We start from the raw sequence: 16,664 nt of genomic DNA on the forward strand, positions 1-16,664 counted from the left end.
AAAATTACTTCAAATGCAAGTTTTCTATTTTGTTTGACATTTCAAAACCTGTTTTTAGACGAATTTTCAGCTCTTTGGTGAACTTTTTTCATATTTTAGTTTTTTGTTTGTTTGTTTTTTTTTTGGGTTTTGTTTTGTTTTGTTTTGTTTTGTTTTGTTTTTTGATGTTTTAGATGCATCTAATCTAGAAAAAAAGGCATGGAATAAAATGTGAAAAAAAGTTGGCTAAAAATGAATAGATGAACCATCCCACTTTTATGTGTACTATTTGGGCATTGTTTTTATTTTTGTAACAATAACATTGCATAGCCCAAAAAATACTTAAACAACAAAACTTTTAGATGTGTAGACTAGATTCATTTTGGATGTGCACCATCCCACTTTTCTAGTCTACATGCATATAATTTTTAGGCCCAATTATAATAATGTTCCCTCTAATTTTTCAAATTAAATCAACTTAGTCGAATTGATAATATTTGTTAAGAAATTGAATAGACATCAAAAGCAAAATAGTCCATTCAAAAGGAAATGGACAATTTCAAATTGGAAACCAACCCCCCAACCATTCTGATGAGAATAAATTGACTAGTTTACTCTTTCATTTCAGTCTAATTTCTAAATATTGTTATGATTTGACTAAATTGACAAAATGTGACAAAGTCAAAGTAAAATCAATACAATTAGAGTTACAATGACCAAAATTTATATACCAAGGGCAATGACTGTATTTTGCCCTAATTTTTGTTACCATCAGTGAACTAAAATGTATCAATATCAAGAAATTTAAAAAGTTGATATTTATCAGTTGATCAATATCAAGAACTTAAAAACTAATATGTATAAGTTGATATAAATTATAATACATATCGATCGATATTTAAAATAATAAAAGTAAATACAATGAATCAAAGAGACTTGAAGCTTGTTGCTGACTGTAGCAAATGCCCTGTGTCTGCGAGTTGTTGCTCCTTATTGCCTCTGAGTGAGAAAATATTTCACTATCTCTTCTTATGATATTTTTGTAACAATTGTATTACATAGCACAAAAAAATCACTTAAAAAATGTCAAAAAATAATTTTTTTTGAAATGAGCCTAAATTTATTTGGATGTGATTTCATTACACTAAGTTTGAATCTACACCACACACTTTATTTTTTAATAATTTTTTACATTTGTTTTTAGACTCCACAACTTTTTCCTTGTAACTACTAGTAGTAGACACAAACGAGTCCACATTTTCATCAAATAATAAATAATATTAGGATATATGAGACCAATGAGCCAAAATTAATCAACCACTTTGGAGAAAACAAAATATAATCAAAGCAAAAATTCATCTTAGCATGATATATAGTAAAGGTCCCAGACATGGAGGATTAGTTTAAGGTTGGATTTCTATCGATCATCCTAGGTTTTGTTGATGTGATTAATATTTAATTAAACTAAGACAAGTCTAATGTACCTTGCACAGTTCATGGCTCAGACAATGATTGAAAGAATGTAGATCAGACCAAGGACACTAAGACCAAGGCTGTAGCTGCAGCCACGACTTATGTTACATGGACTCAGGTACAGGTATTGGGTGCGAATATGTATCTAGAGGTCAGACTTGTCAAACCATAAATTTAAGGATACACGGACTCAGCAAAAAAATATCATATTTTTATATTTTTAATCAGGTATGTAAGATAAAATGATGCTATATGTAACTTACAGTGTCAAAAAGACATTCCTGGGAATTATACAACAATATGTACATATAATAATAGTGTTTTATATAATTATATAAGAAGTGCCCGTTGAAAAGTATCCAACACATATCCCATACCCTTGTCTGAGTGTCGGGTATCCGACACGGGTATTTGATTTATTTTGAAGAGTCCGTGTAACATAGGCCACGACATTAGCAACACAAGCAACTGTAGAAGCAATTCTAAGGCTGCAGCTCTATCACAAGGCTGCAACTCTATCACAAGGCTGCAGCCTGCAACTCTATATTTTTGTTAGTTAGATATTTGTTAGATAGAAATGTAACAAACTTGGTTAGTTAGATAGATATTTTTGTTAGATTAGTATATATAGATAAACTGATGTAGGATCTGGTTATGATTTTCATTCAGTGAGAATAATATCTTTTTCCATCTGTCTTCTCTTTCCCTTCATAACATGTATTGTGAAAGATGTACAATTATTTTAACAATATTACTACAATGATTATATTTTGTATCATGTTTTGCTTAACATCTTATGCGTGTAAAGTACTGCATTGGTAATAAACATGAGTGTTGGAATCCATTAAACAAATACAATGTTGACAACTAAGATGGTAAACCAATTATGATAAGAAAAGATGGTGGAATCCATTAATAAATAAATGCATTTGTGAACCTGTCTCCAGCTGCCACAAGCATTCCTTAACTTCTTTATTGTTTACAAAAGCATTCCACATCTCTACATTAGTTGCAACATCCTTGAGCAAATTCTACATACAAAGTGGGCACAATAGATGTAGAGGACATAAATTGATGAAAATAATTTTCATGGCAATAACCGTTTAAAACTTTAAACTCCTTGTCATGTGATTACCTAATTCAAAAGATTAGCAAATAATATTCCTTATGTTCTTTGTGTGATTTTATTAAGGGTCTTTTATCCTTTCTATTCAAACCCAAATCATACATTTTTTCAACAATGATGGGCAAGTTAGTCATATAAATGATTCAAAGGGATTCAACAATGATAACTTTGGAAAATGTTGTTGTGGGCATGATTTCAAATACTGGATGATACATACCAATACCAGCCGATACGAATTGGGTTTTTGTCCTTTAATAAAGATAGACTCTGGTATACCCGAAAAAAAAATAAAATAAAATAATAATGCCAAATACTACACATTAATGTGTGTACTATTTGGTATACCAGTGGGAATAAATATCGCATGCATATCGATCGGTTCGTGAAATGTATCGCTTCATAGCGGATTCATGACCCGATTCAGAGATGATATGTCAGGCCAGTTCACTACTATTCAGTTCTTTTCACAGCGGATGATTTTTAAATTTTTATAGCTATGTCATCCATTACCTTGGTTGTGCTATTTAAAACCTTGGTTGTGAGTGTACCTCGTATCATTAATTGCTACTCATCATTGAAAGCATAATGTCTTTTAGGACATGATTCAAGAGTTAATGCAATCCCAAGTGGGAAATGGATCTTGTCCAAGTGCAAGAGAAGAACAAATGTTTCAAAACACTGATTATAAGGAGAATAAGGCACCTGAATCGGTTTGGCTCTGTCCATCAATTCAAAAGCGTTTTGAATAGTCATTCCTTCAACAGATTGCAGCTTTCCTAGACCATCAATGCTTGAAATCAATGGAAGTGAACCGACTTCTGATCCAGTGTCGGATTGCAAAGAACTGCACGAGGTGTCATACGAAAGATAGGATTAAGATCAGATGCATTCATATCCGAACTAGGCAAGGGAACCCAAATCAACTAGTGCAGAACAAAACCACACTCCGAAACATTTGTTGTACTCTCTGAATGAATGTATAGAAAGTTGTATATATATATATGTAAAATACGTGAACTATTGAAGAAGATAACAAGTCTAAATCATAAAGCACTAGAGTACAACTAGAAGAAAGCCGAGATCATGTACTGATGTTCTATTCTCTCCATAACTCTTGTATTTTACTCTCTTTGGTATATTGTAATACTTTGTTTCTCTCCCTTTGCTACATTGTAACACTTTGCACTAAAAAGGCGCAATAATGCTATGATGATCGCATTTGTATACCACAAATGGGAAAGTGTTACAAAAAATAAAGAGGTTGGAGGATTGGGAACTAGAAAAATTAGGAAAATGAATTGAATGTCTTTTGATGATATGGTGGAGGAAATTTGGCACACAAAGGAATGCTCTTTGGAGGAGAATTATCTGCAGCAAATCAGGCAAGTTGAATAATTCCTGGCTTCCTTATAACACATCTTCATACAATTCATCCAGGATCAGGAAAGAAATCATTGCAATGGAAGGTTGATGCGGAAAAGATGGCTAGAATATATGTATATATATATAATACAAAAGGATAGGAAAACCAAATTCAAAAGCTAACATTATTATTTGGCAAGATTCTACCCTAGAATTAGCCTAATAATGATGTCTCAAACACCACCAATTTTCAGCATGTTAGTGTTGAAAATTTAGCCACCAGCCACCAATAAAGTCCAATTTTTAGCATGTTAATGTTGAAAGTTTAGCCACCAGCTACCAATAAAGTCCAAGCATATCTATAGTTTGAAAATCTCATTAACGTGTATCTTTTACTTTGAATTTTGTATTTGTCTTCTATTGTATTGAGATGCCTATAAATATGTAAGCTCATAATGTATTGAGGACAACATGAATGAAATAAGAAAGCTTTGCTATATATTTGGATGTGTGATACATCTCTTCTTGGGTGTGATTGCCCTTGAACCTAGGTGATATTGCCTAGTTTTCTTTGCTTTCTTTACATGCTTTATTTCATTACCTCGGCTGCATTTTTTTTTGTTTTTGTTTTTGTTTTTTTTATACATTAAATCTAGCCTATTGATTATGTCTCAAAACTCAATTTTGAACTTCTTAAACCTTGCTTTAGAATACCAGACCCTAGCCACAATCTGTCCCCAAACCCCCCATATCATTTAGCCTATTTTCTCTCTTTATTTAACCATATTTTGGTGCTGAAGTTTAAAGATCCTACATCAGTTTGGTATCAGAGCCTATGGTTTCGCCACTATGTTCTTACAAAGTGGAAGATCCTATGTGCCACAATATGGCATTCCCCATGACAAAGAAGTTTCAGATTTTTATGGGACGGAAAATTCTATGATGTTTTCACATTATGGGAGATCCTACCCAAGTAGATTGACATGGGAAGAGGGTAAAGCGCTTCTTAGAGAAGGAATTTGACTAAGGAATCTACAGAATGATTTTCTTGATCAATAGTATGCACTTAAGCAAAGTGCTATCCGTGTGATCAATTATGCAAAAAAATACAAGGAACTATTTATCAAATTTGGAATGGTAGAAAGTGAACGGATGACTATTGCTTGTTTCAAAAGTGGGTTGAGATCTAGAGTTAAAGAAGAAATGTCTCATGTATATTTGGAAAATCTCGAAGATGCTATTGAAACTTGCATGCAATTAGAGTCATTCGTAAAAATTATGGAGGTATGTACTGTTTTGAAGCATATGCAAAATACAAAGGCTGTCCAACAAGACCAGCGAACAAAAACTTCAAAACAAAGGGTTCAAGTGCTACAAAAAGGTGCTGAAATTCACAACAAGATGTGCCAAAGCCAAATGTTGTTAGGGATCATAACCCTACACAGTTAAAGTTGCAAGACAAGGAGAACAATCAAAACTGCACGAGATGAAAGATGGCCAGATTTCAAAGAATGAAACAGAAGTTATTAACGATTTAGAAGAAATCTATCAATCTCCTGTAATTGTTGTTGAAGAGGCTCAAGAACAAAGCAATGAATCCAATATTTCATGTATTGCAGTAGCCGTGATTGCAGAGTCGGAGAAGCAAGTTGATTTGTTTTCAAATAAGAAAAAGCTACCGGTTGAGTCTAATTTAGAGTCAGGAGAGTTGTTCTTACATCCTATAGTTATGTCTGTTGTCCAAATAGAAGACTTAGAGGCCACACAAGCTATAGGGACTAAAGAATTACAGTAACCAGCTGCTGATATTGATCCTAATATGGCTTTATAGGTCAACAATTTGCTACCTATATTCTCTACGACAGGTTCTGAAATTTTCCAAAGACATGGTAATGTTGAATTGCATGATGAAACATTGGTTGAAAAGGAGAATGAAAGTTTGGGATCCACAATTAATGATTTGGGTGAAAATATTGATTACAAACACTGCCATGTGGAGCCAAATGGGAACATAATGCACATAAAATGAATCTTAAAGCCCCAGATTTGGATCAGTTCAAGAATGTTTCAACTCCTTCTATTGAATTTGTCATTCCATACATATTTAGTATCATGAAGGACAAGATCAATTTCTCAACATTTTTATTCCTATCTCCAACAAAGAAAAAATGGTGGCAACTTAAGGGTTTTAACATAAAGTCGTGGATGCAATCTTAAAACTTGTGGATTCTAATACTCCAACACTTTAAAACTCGAGGATGAGTTTTTTCCAACCAAGGGAGAATGATACAAAAAAGATGGCTAGAAAATATGAATATATATATATATATATATTACAAAAGGAGAGGGAAACCAAATTCAAAAGCTAATATTATTATTTGGCAAGATTCTACCCTAGAATTAGCTTAATAAAGATGTCTAAAACATAGCCAATTTTCAGCATGTTAGTGTTAAGAATTTAACCACCAGCCATCAATAAAGTCCAATTTTCAACATGTTAATGTTGAAAGTTTAGCCACCAGCCACCAATAAAGTCCAAGCATATCTTCACTTTGAAAATCTCATTAATGTGTATCTTTTACTTTGAATTTTGTATTAGTCTTATATTGTATTGAGACGCCTATAAATATGTAAGCTCACAATGTATTGAGGACAACATTATTGAAATAAGAAAGCTTTGCTATATGTAAAGATGTGTGATACATCTCTCTTTGGATTTGTGTGATGAAACCCTAACCCTTGGGTGTGATTGCCAAAGAACTTAGGCGTGATTGCCTAGTTTTCTTTGTTTTTCTTACCATTTTTTTCTACTATATTTCTCTGCCTAAAATCCAGCTAACTTGTCCTATCTCTAAACTGAAATTTAAGCTCCCCAAACTCTACCTTAGAACACCAAAACCTAGTCCCATTCAGTCCTAAACCTCCCATAAACATTCAGCCTACCTTCTCATTTTATGTAACCCTATTTTGGTGTTGAAAGTTTAATGATCCTGCATCAAAGGTAGGTGCCCTACTTTTTTTAATTTCTTTGTGTCAAATATTGAGTGTTCTTTGGATAATTCAGAACGTTAGGAACAAGCTTGTCTTCAAGGATAGTGTTAGAAAGGTTAGTGCTACATGGGAAGTGATTCCATTTGCAATTTTGTGGACAATTCAGAATGTTAGGAACAAGCTTGTCTTCAAGGATACACAACCAAATTGGAATCTTATTCCAGAGCCTGTTACAATGAGAGTGGCATTTTGGGTCAAGGACTAAGCAAAATTTAAGTATATCACCTTCAAAACTTCACGTTGCTTCTTTAAACATTTTATCCTGAAATACTTCTAATTCCTCACTTTTTAGATTTCACCATCTGTTTTTCAATTTTATACATTCTATAAAACGATATTTTTTCTACCTATCTTTAAGATGCTTCATTACAATTATTACTACATTTCTATGTCTATCTTTTCCAGTAGCATGGTAAATTTTATACACAAATTTCATTAACTTTTTCTTCTACATCATTATTACATTCTTACAATTTAGTTTCTTGTAAACATCCTATATTCTTTTCTTCTAATCATAATATTTACTAATTTCATAGTTTTACCTATTAGTGTTTGTATATTTGACATTGCTAATCTATACCTACAATCCTAGACTAATTTCTTGAACCATGCTAGTTTAGTAAAATACTAAGACCTTTGCCTTCTTGTTATTGGACTCAAGTGCTGACGCGGTGCCCCTTGTCCATTTTTTGAAACGCTTAAAGTCCTTACAAATAGGGCTACAAATGGATCGAGCTAAGCTTTGGAATGTTGGAGCTTGGCTTGTTGAAAATTTGTTGATCTCGAGTTCAAGCCTAGCTTCAGTGGAGCTTAAAAAATCGAACTCGAGCTTAACTCATCTAATATTTGCTAAACTCAAGCTCGACTTGAGTTAACTCGATTACTTGAAAGAGCTGAGGTGAAGCTTGAGCTTTGAAAGAAAATTAAAACTTAAATTAACATGCAAATTTAGAGAATAAGAGAAGAATATGTGCAAAATGTAAGTAATGCTTATATTGCGATTAGTTTTATTTATCAAATATTTAAATTTGCAAAAAATCCAAACATAAATACCAAAATAAATTAAATTAATGAAAATATGTTATTAAAAATGAATATTAATTTATAAAACATTTGTGTTAATGAGCCTACACGAGGCAACCTTTGGTCTACTTGAGCTCAACTTGGTTAATAAATGAACTGAAAAATTTTGTTTGAACTCATTCATTTAGCAATCGAGCCATATTCAAAAGGGCTTTAAATGACCCAAGCTCGAGCTATTCATGAACTATTTGCTTCATTTGTAGCCCTACTTATAGGGAATGCTCTAGCACTTATTCGCATATTCATATTAAGCTTCATGCCAGTGAGGGATAAACAGGGATTTTCAAGCTACACAACCCTCTTTATCCAAACATGGGATAAAAATGAAACACTCACTACAGGAAAAGGGGGATTTGGTGGCATTTTTTTAACGACGTTTCTGTAAACGTCACTGTTATTAGTATTTAACGGCGTTTTATAAACGCTGCATATTCTATTAAACAAAACGACACCGTTTTATAATAGGAGGCGTTTAAAAACGCCTCCGAATGTGGTGACCCACATGCGCCCCTTTCTGTGAAAACCTTATTTTGAATCAGAGCCTACATACGCACAGATCTCTCAACCCTTAATACATGCGCACAGATCTCTCTCTCTCAACCCTCTCCATCGAAGCTCCATCGAAGCTTAAATAAAAAAAGATTCAGATCGAAGCCCCGATCTGAACAAAACCTGATTCAGATCCATCGAAGCTTAAATCAAAGAAGATTCACTACACCCGTGATTTCACTCTCTCTTGCTTCAAACCCTTTCGTTTCTCTCGATTCAAACCCCTTCATTTAGTAATCGATTAATCTGCAACCCTTCTCTTCAAGTATTCGATTCACCTCTTCGTTTATTCGATTGAAGTATTCATAGATCATCGATTCGTAGATCAGTCTTATCTCTATCTCTAGTTCATGTTCGAGTTCGCAGGTCTTTCTTCATGGTAAGTGTTGATCAGTCTTATCTCTATCTTCTCACAGTCACGTTCGATTGAAGATGATACTTACTGATGGAATCATTCGATTCAGGTTTGCTAGGTTTTATCTAGATCAGATCGATCGATTGAAGATCTATTGATCGATTGAACGTGATTTCGAAGTTCAACCTTCTTCAGCTCGGTGATTCAATCTCAGATTCGTTCGGCGATTTCGAAGTTCTCTCTCGATTTCAAAGCTCGGTGATTCAATCTCAGATTCGTTCAGCGAGGAAAGTGAGCACCATCATCTACCAAGGTGAGCACCATCGCTTCAGATTCGCTTGTTTTTTTCCCCTAAATTAGCATGTTGAATTTTCCTAGCATGTTGAATTTTAATCTCTGTTTTTTTATTACCTTAAATTAGCATCAGTTTGGATTGATCAATCAGTGTAGCTTAGATATTTAGGTAGAATATCTGGTTACATTATTATTATTATTATTTTGAATTCTAAAATATAGAACAGTTCATTATATCTTGGAATGGATTGTGATTTTGTATTCATCATATTGAGAAAAAATCTAGCTTAATTCAATTTCTTGCATAATTTTTTTTACAGACAGTAATAGATATTGATATTTGAACAATTTGTGTATCCTCTGCTTTGCTTCTTTACGTGTCTGATAGAAAAATATAAATTGTAATCTCTTTGTGAAGAGATTACCATAGCCGCCTTTATTCATAAGGATACAAATAAGTGTTGGTGCCAAAAATGATTAATAGTAATAAGAGTTGTGTTATCTTCCTCAAAATTCTCATCAATTCAATGTCTTCTTTGAAAAAAAAAGAAAAAAGAAAAAGTGCTTTCATTACTATTCATTTTTAATAAAGTTAATAAATGAACACTTTTGTTAATTGTTTCCGAATCTCCTTTACCCCATAGTTACTGGTGCGGTCTGGACATGGGAGCACAGGCAATGCCACAGGAATGCAAATGCCATCCTCATCCTCTCCCTCTCCCTTGACCGCTGAAATGAAACCATAATTGATGTTCAAAGAAACAAATTTAGTAAATTAATTACAATGCCTCTCAACAAAAAAGATTGGCAATGATTCAAGCTCATTTGTAGTTTTTATCACTTGGGTTTCTATTGTTTTTCTCTAATAACTTCAACATATACTGAGACGGTTGAAGAAATTGACAAACTGTCCTAGAGATCGACAGTGAGCAGGCAATTCTCTCATATATATATACATAGTGGTGGTGGTGGTGGTGTTGTTGTTGTTGTTGGAGGGAAAGAATAAAAAATGCAAGAGAAAGACATGGAGAATGAGGTGTTCGTCGGTGGGATTATACCCCTTCTTTACAACCAGCCCAAAATTTAAATTAGAAAGAAAAAAGAAGACAAAGTAAAGAGAAAGTAATGTAGATCTATCATTTTTCACACACACACACACACACAGATCATGAAGTCTATGGGTTTGATTCTTCATCTTCTTCATATATATTTTTTTTTGGCCGATTTGAGATCTGAAGCTTCGTTCACAACAGATCTATCATTTCCTTCAATTTTTTTTGGTAGATGTGGTGCATCTCTCACTCTCTCTGCCTCATAAGTATGTGTATCTATAGATCTACGAAGAAAACAATGATTTGTTCTCGTTTTTGTTTGAATTATCAATTTTATTTGAAAGGCAAGGTTGGTTTTCTATTTTTGGTTGTTTTGTTTCTAGATCTGAACACAACTTCATTACTTTTCTGAGGTTTGTTTTTGTGTTCTTACTCTTGTTTTTTTACATCGATTACCGATTTGAATTTAGACTCAACAAAGTTCTACTTCTCTCGAATATCACTACTTGATTTTTTTTTACTAATTTTAAGTGTTTCAAATTGATCTCATCGTTTCATTGTCTTTTCTGATTCAGATGGCTTCAACGACGCTCTCTCTTGCCTCTGCATCTGCCTCAGCTTCAGCAAGCTAATCGCAAGGTACCATTAACGTCAATCCACTGGTTAATTTTATAATTTTTTCAATTTTGTGTGATTTTCTTTTCATTTTCCCTATGTTGGATGTTGAAAATGAAGTATAAAAATTAAAAAAAAAATCTATGAATTTAATTTGGTATTAGCTTTACTTCAGTGGAGTCCTTCTATTCTATTGGATCACAACTGATACTTCTATTTTGGACAAATCATTAGAGTTGGGTAACAACTGCAGTTACAGCAATCTTAATTGATTTTCAGAAGCTGGTGGTAGCTAATGTTGGAGATTCAAGGGCTGTCGTCTGCAAGAATGGTGTGGCCAAACAATTGTCAGTTGATCATGAGCCTAGAAAGGAAAGGACATATATCGAGGACAGAGGTGGTTTTGTATCAAATTTTCCAGGTAACTAGACTTCTGAAAGAAAATTGAAAAGTGATGGACTGTCATAAAAAAGTAATAATAATAATAAGTGTCAACTTATTCTAGTTGATTTGTTTTTTTATTCTTTTGTATTTACTTTTTAAGCTTATCTTTTTGCGCAGGCTGTTTCATTTTGTGCTGGGCTCAGGCAGTTTAGAGGAGTCCCAGGTGTGTGTGTACATATATCATCTGGAATTTGTATACTTATTATTATTATTATTATTATTATTATTTTTGTGTGTGTGTGTGTGTGTGTACATATATAATGCTGATATTGTTTAAATTTTATGTTAAATCAAATTCTTTTAGTGCCTCAATGATGGGACTCCAGAAGTGAGGGATGCAGCCTTTGGCAGCAGTGGCTAAGGTATTCCTTTCAATCATATTGCTACTCAACTATATCATGTCTTCCTAGTAAAACTTGATTCTTATTTTTTCCCCAAACTTGTGAAAGAAATAGACCAAGATTTGCTAGTTACTTCTGTTGCACTAATTATTGTTTCTTCATTTTTCTTTCTATTCTAGTTGGTTGGCATGAGGCCTTCAGAAAAATCGTTGGAGAAACTGGATGACGTTAGAAAAAAGAAGCTTTCAGAAATGATTGGGGGTTCTGGAGCTGGTTCAGTTGGTTTAACCTCAGGTTTGAATTTTTTTATTGTTTTAAATTTGTTACAATTTTTCTCCTGAAAAAATGATACATTCTTTGAGGTTTTCTCTTTGCTGATAATAATCATGATATGCCAGTTACAGTTCAAACTTCTAGTGGAAGCATTTCTTCTGCAGCGGTGAGTTTATTCTTGCCTTTTAAAATTGGTATATTATAGTTGGATTGTAAGTAGGATCTTGTAGGATTGCAGTTAGGATCTTTGGGTTGGTGATTTTTCACCTCATCTTTATTATGCATCATCCTTGTTGGTATTTTTACCTTTTTTCATTGTTATAAAAGTATAATCTTATGATTCTTGATCCGATACGATTCAATCTACTAGACTCTCTCACCATTCTCATATCCTGATTTATTAACCATGATGCTAGAGTTGCCTTGAACTGAACTATTATCCATGGTCAAGGTAGATTCCTTCGGTTTTCATAGTAAAATTTGTCTCTTTTTTGGGAAAAGAAATATAATGTGCTATTAGTGCTATATATGAGAGAAGACAAAATCAAAGCTCAATGCAAATTTTATGTCTCATGGTGTTGCAAGCCTTAGGCTCAATATTCAGTTGCTAGACCCTTAAAGTTCGTGCTTCGTGTCATTTCCTTGATCTATGCCTTGGTTTTTGATTCATCTCATGGAATATAAATCTTCATCATGTAGTATCATCAATTCTATTTTCATGATGGTAAAATGAAGCGTGGCATAGTAATCAATTTAATATTTGAATAAATGCATGTGAAATTTAAATCTTATGAATTTAGGCCTCCAAGGAGTCATTTCGACATGTTTATCTAGCTTCTCAATATGATGTACACGTTAATCTTTTTGCAGGCTTATGAAGGATCATTTGTCAAAAAATCAGCAGTAAGCATGCTTAGTGGGAAGAAACCTGTTCAGGCTGTTGTGAGTATTTTCTTATAATTTTTTTCTTAGCATGTCCTGTTTTATGCATATTGTGTTAGATAACATTTTTTTGCATCTTTTTGTTCTATTGTTGGGTTTATATGTTTTCTCAGCCTGCTAGTAATAAAGGAGGGGCTGTAAAATCGGGTGTCTATTTATTTTGCATTCTATTATAAATGGTGTAACATATCTGTCTCGTACAAATGCAGGGGAGGATGTTGTCTTCATTGCCAATGATTGGCACACTGCTCTTCTTTCATGTTATCTGAAGACCAAGTACAAACCTATGGGGATCTACAAGAATGCCAGAGTAAGATTGCTCAATTATGTCGTTAAGAATTTCAGGCAAAGAATAAAATTAAAACAGAAGAATTTTAGCCAAATGACAAGCAATATTTGTTGGGATTTAACACTAGTACTGACAAATGATGGCAGGTTGTTTTCTGCATCCATAATTTTCAGGGCCTGATCTTGTTCTTGCAGTTCTAATGTTGGTTTGATTTGCTACCAATGCTTTACAGTTTGAAGATTTTGCAAACCACAATGCTTTTGAGCTGCTAGCGAAATATAGTACTACTCATCTTGTCTTCGATGATGATATACAGGTATGTGATAATATGGTCGTCATTCAAATAACCTTGAGGAATCCCATGTTCTTGTCTTAACTTTTTTTTTCCCCACTTTTGCAGGGGACAGCAGCTGTGGTTCTTGCAGGGCTTGTTGCGGCACTGAGGTGCGTTATAATTTTTTCCCTGTATTTCTGTTGCATCTCCTTGTTCTATTATGATACAAATATTATGCATTGTTCTGTGTTGTTAGGCCTATTGCAAAATCGATGGAGTTCAAACAAATGTTCTCATCAGTGGAATTGCTGCTCAGAATAGAGCTGTAAGTCTGGGGTTGCTTTTTCTAGTGATGTTCTAAATGAAGTGCTGTTGACTTCAATTGTCTGCGTACTTTTTGTACATTGTGCATTTAATGGATATAAAGTGATAGGAAGTTAACTCACTAATCTTGATTTGTTTGCTTTCTGTTCCTTCATCAGCTGTATACTGTTAATCATTGGCAGTCCCATTTTTTCTTTAATTCATTACTGGATTTCGGTATGCTTGTATATTCAAGTACATTTATGGTTATTTGCATGCTTAAATTTTGTAGTTCCATCAACTTGTTTTGCTTACTTCTATGTGACTCGCTAACCGATTCCTTGTGTATGCCTTTTTCTTTATATCCAATTTGATGATCAGAAAGTAGTTACCATATTCAGGGAAGCAAGAATAGAATTATGTTGATTGGATGCACTTTAAACTATGTCAAGGTTGATGGAAAAATAGTTGTCCATGTACATTAATGATTTTTAAGAGGCAATTTTTTCCACCCTTTCAAGTTTCATCATTGCTAGAGCTGTAGGGATTATGAGTGTGGAGTCCCATGTTAGCCCTCCGAGTGGTTGAAGCTGCTGTTAGGATTGTGAGTGTGGGAAGTGGTTCTTCTTGCATCATTTGACTATTTGGGACAATAATCCTTTTTATACTGGGTATGGTTTTGTATTGAAAAACATTTGTTGAGAAGGTCATTCTTAGGACAAATAAGGTTGACAGTCGGCCTCAAGGATTTAGGGAAGAAGCTTTTCTTTATATAGCCTTCTGCAGCTTGAAGCCATAGTTCAATTTTAAACTGTTTGGTAAAGATAATGGGGAGGACTGAGTGGGTGTTGGTAATGGAAAAAGGGTTTTTCATATCTAATAATAAATTAGGTACATTTTCATTTTCTCTTATTAATACAATGATGTGGTGGAAAATCTTCGGAAAGACCATGGTACTCTTGTGGGAAATCTATCTGATTTTTGTTTTTGTTTGTTTGTTTTGCTTTCTGATTGCAGGGAGTATCTTTTTCCCATGGCTGACATTGTAACTCCAAATTTAAAAGAAGCATCTGCTTTACTTGGTGGTGTTCAATTGGAAACAGTCGACGACATGCGTTCTGCTGCAAAATCTATCCATGACATGGGTCCACGGTTAGTGCTTTGCATTTGAGTTTTTATTCTTTTTGAGTTAGGCTTATCAGAAGCTGCCAAACTTTTCCACAATCCCTCCAAAAGTAGGAAAAATTATATTTCGACACCTTGTTGTTTGGCACCAAGTCACTTTAGCGTTGAATTTACTGAAATGTACTTGTCACTTTAGCGTTGAATTTACTGAAATGTACTTATCAAAGAAAATATGTCAATGTGTACATATGGGCTTGCTCTTTTATTTCTTAGAGCAGATTTGTTTTACAAAGACTATACAAGAAAAAGAATTATAATTCGTAACAGCTTTGTTTTTGTTTTCAGAAATGTACTAGTCAAAGGAGGTGACCTCGCTTCTTCATTGGATGCTGTTGATATTTTCTTTGATGTTATGCTTAATGTATTCATTGGGGTTTTTGAGTTGTAACTGTGTGTATCTCTAGGCGGTGTCTTTTGCTAATTTGATTTCTTGATTTGATCTTCTAGGAGATAATTTCTATGAGCTACGTTCACCACGCATAAGAACTCGGAATACTCATGGAACTGGCTGCACTTTGGCTTCATGTATAGCAGCTGAGCTTGCAAAAGGTTCTTTAATGCTATCAGCTGTTAAGGTAATTAGATTCCAGACTTGCAAATAATGATCTACCTGTTGATATCCAAAGGTTGAGATGTCGTGCTCTGTGTTATTCAAAGCGGACCTCAACCTGCTACACTTGAGGGTAGCATTTCACGAGCATATCGGTGATGTTATGGGTGCCTTGCGAGACTATCGAGTTGCTGTCTCTGTTGACCCAAACCATGAGATGCTGGAACTTCACAGCAGTCAAAGAGCCATGAACCCCCAAAACACAAAATAGAATAAAAAAAAAAATGGGGTTTTTTTTTATTTAAAATTTTAAATATTGTGTCACCATTGTATATTTTGTGAGCATGTGCAATGTAATGTCCATGTTTATCTTCTTTATAATTTTTTGGTAATCAATATCATGGACTGTCCTCACCACTGTTTCTTTCGTACTTTTCCAAATGGCATGGATTCATCAAGAATCAACACTTAAAACTACGGTAGAGTGAGTGTTAATTTATTTAGGAATGGATCAGCTACTGCATGGATTTAAACTTATTGGATTTTTTTCTTGAAGGATGTTGTATTGGGTACTATTATAGATGTGAGGGAATAATTATCTCACAGAAATATGTCTGTACAAAGTTTTATTCATTATTGTTATTTTACAGGTATATTTTTAAAGTTAAATCTTACAAAATTAGTAGTTTAAAAAAAAAAAAGGAAAAAAAATCTATTGCGGCGTTTTTCCAAACATCACTATAGTTATATTTTTAAAATAATAAAAAAGCTTTTACGACGTTTTTAAAGCGTCGCTGAATGCCTGTGTGACGTCATGTTACCGTTGGCTGCGACGTTTTTAAAAAAAACGTCATAAACTTATAGCGACGGCCGCGTCCTCGACGTTTTTAAAGCGTCATAAACTTATAGCGACGGCCGCGTCCTCGACGTTTGGTGGTAAGCGTCACTAAAGGAATTAGCGGCGTTTTTCATACATATATAAAACGCCGCTAAAAGTCATTTTTCCAACAGTGACTTAGCACGACACATGTGGATTAATAAGTAGAGAAAGAACATTGATGAATATTCTTTTGCCTTTCATGGATAAGTTGTAAACATAAAACTACACAAATAAATTTATTTAT

The 16,664-nt window shown here is 33.8% G+C and overlaps 1 protein-coding gene and 1 long non-coding RNA gene across 2 annotated transcripts in view; one reads left to right on the forward strand and one right to left on the reverse strand.

Moving 5' to 3' along the window:
- Positions 1-16,664, reverse strand: part of LOC114304208 (uncharacterized) — a 67,101-nt gene that overhangs the window by 19,495 nt on the left and 30,942 nt on the right. The gene's annotated exons all lie outside the window — the stretch shown is intronic.
- Positions 11,494-12,595, forward strand: LOC114299452 (uncharacterized). Its single transcript, XR_014360549.1, has 3 exons — positions 11,494-11,546; positions 11,688-11,745; positions 11,904-12,595. It is a non-coding gene; the product is annotated as an uncharacterized LOC114299452 (long non-coding RNA).

Source organism: Camellia sinensis, chromosome 2 (genome assembly GCF_055761805.1).
Source record: "Camellia sinensis isolate YWXY chromosome 2, ASM5576180v1, whole genome shotgun sequence".
Lineage (NCBI taxonomy): Eukaryota > Viridiplantae > Streptophyta > Magnoliopsida > Ericales > Theaceae > Camellia > Camellia sinensis.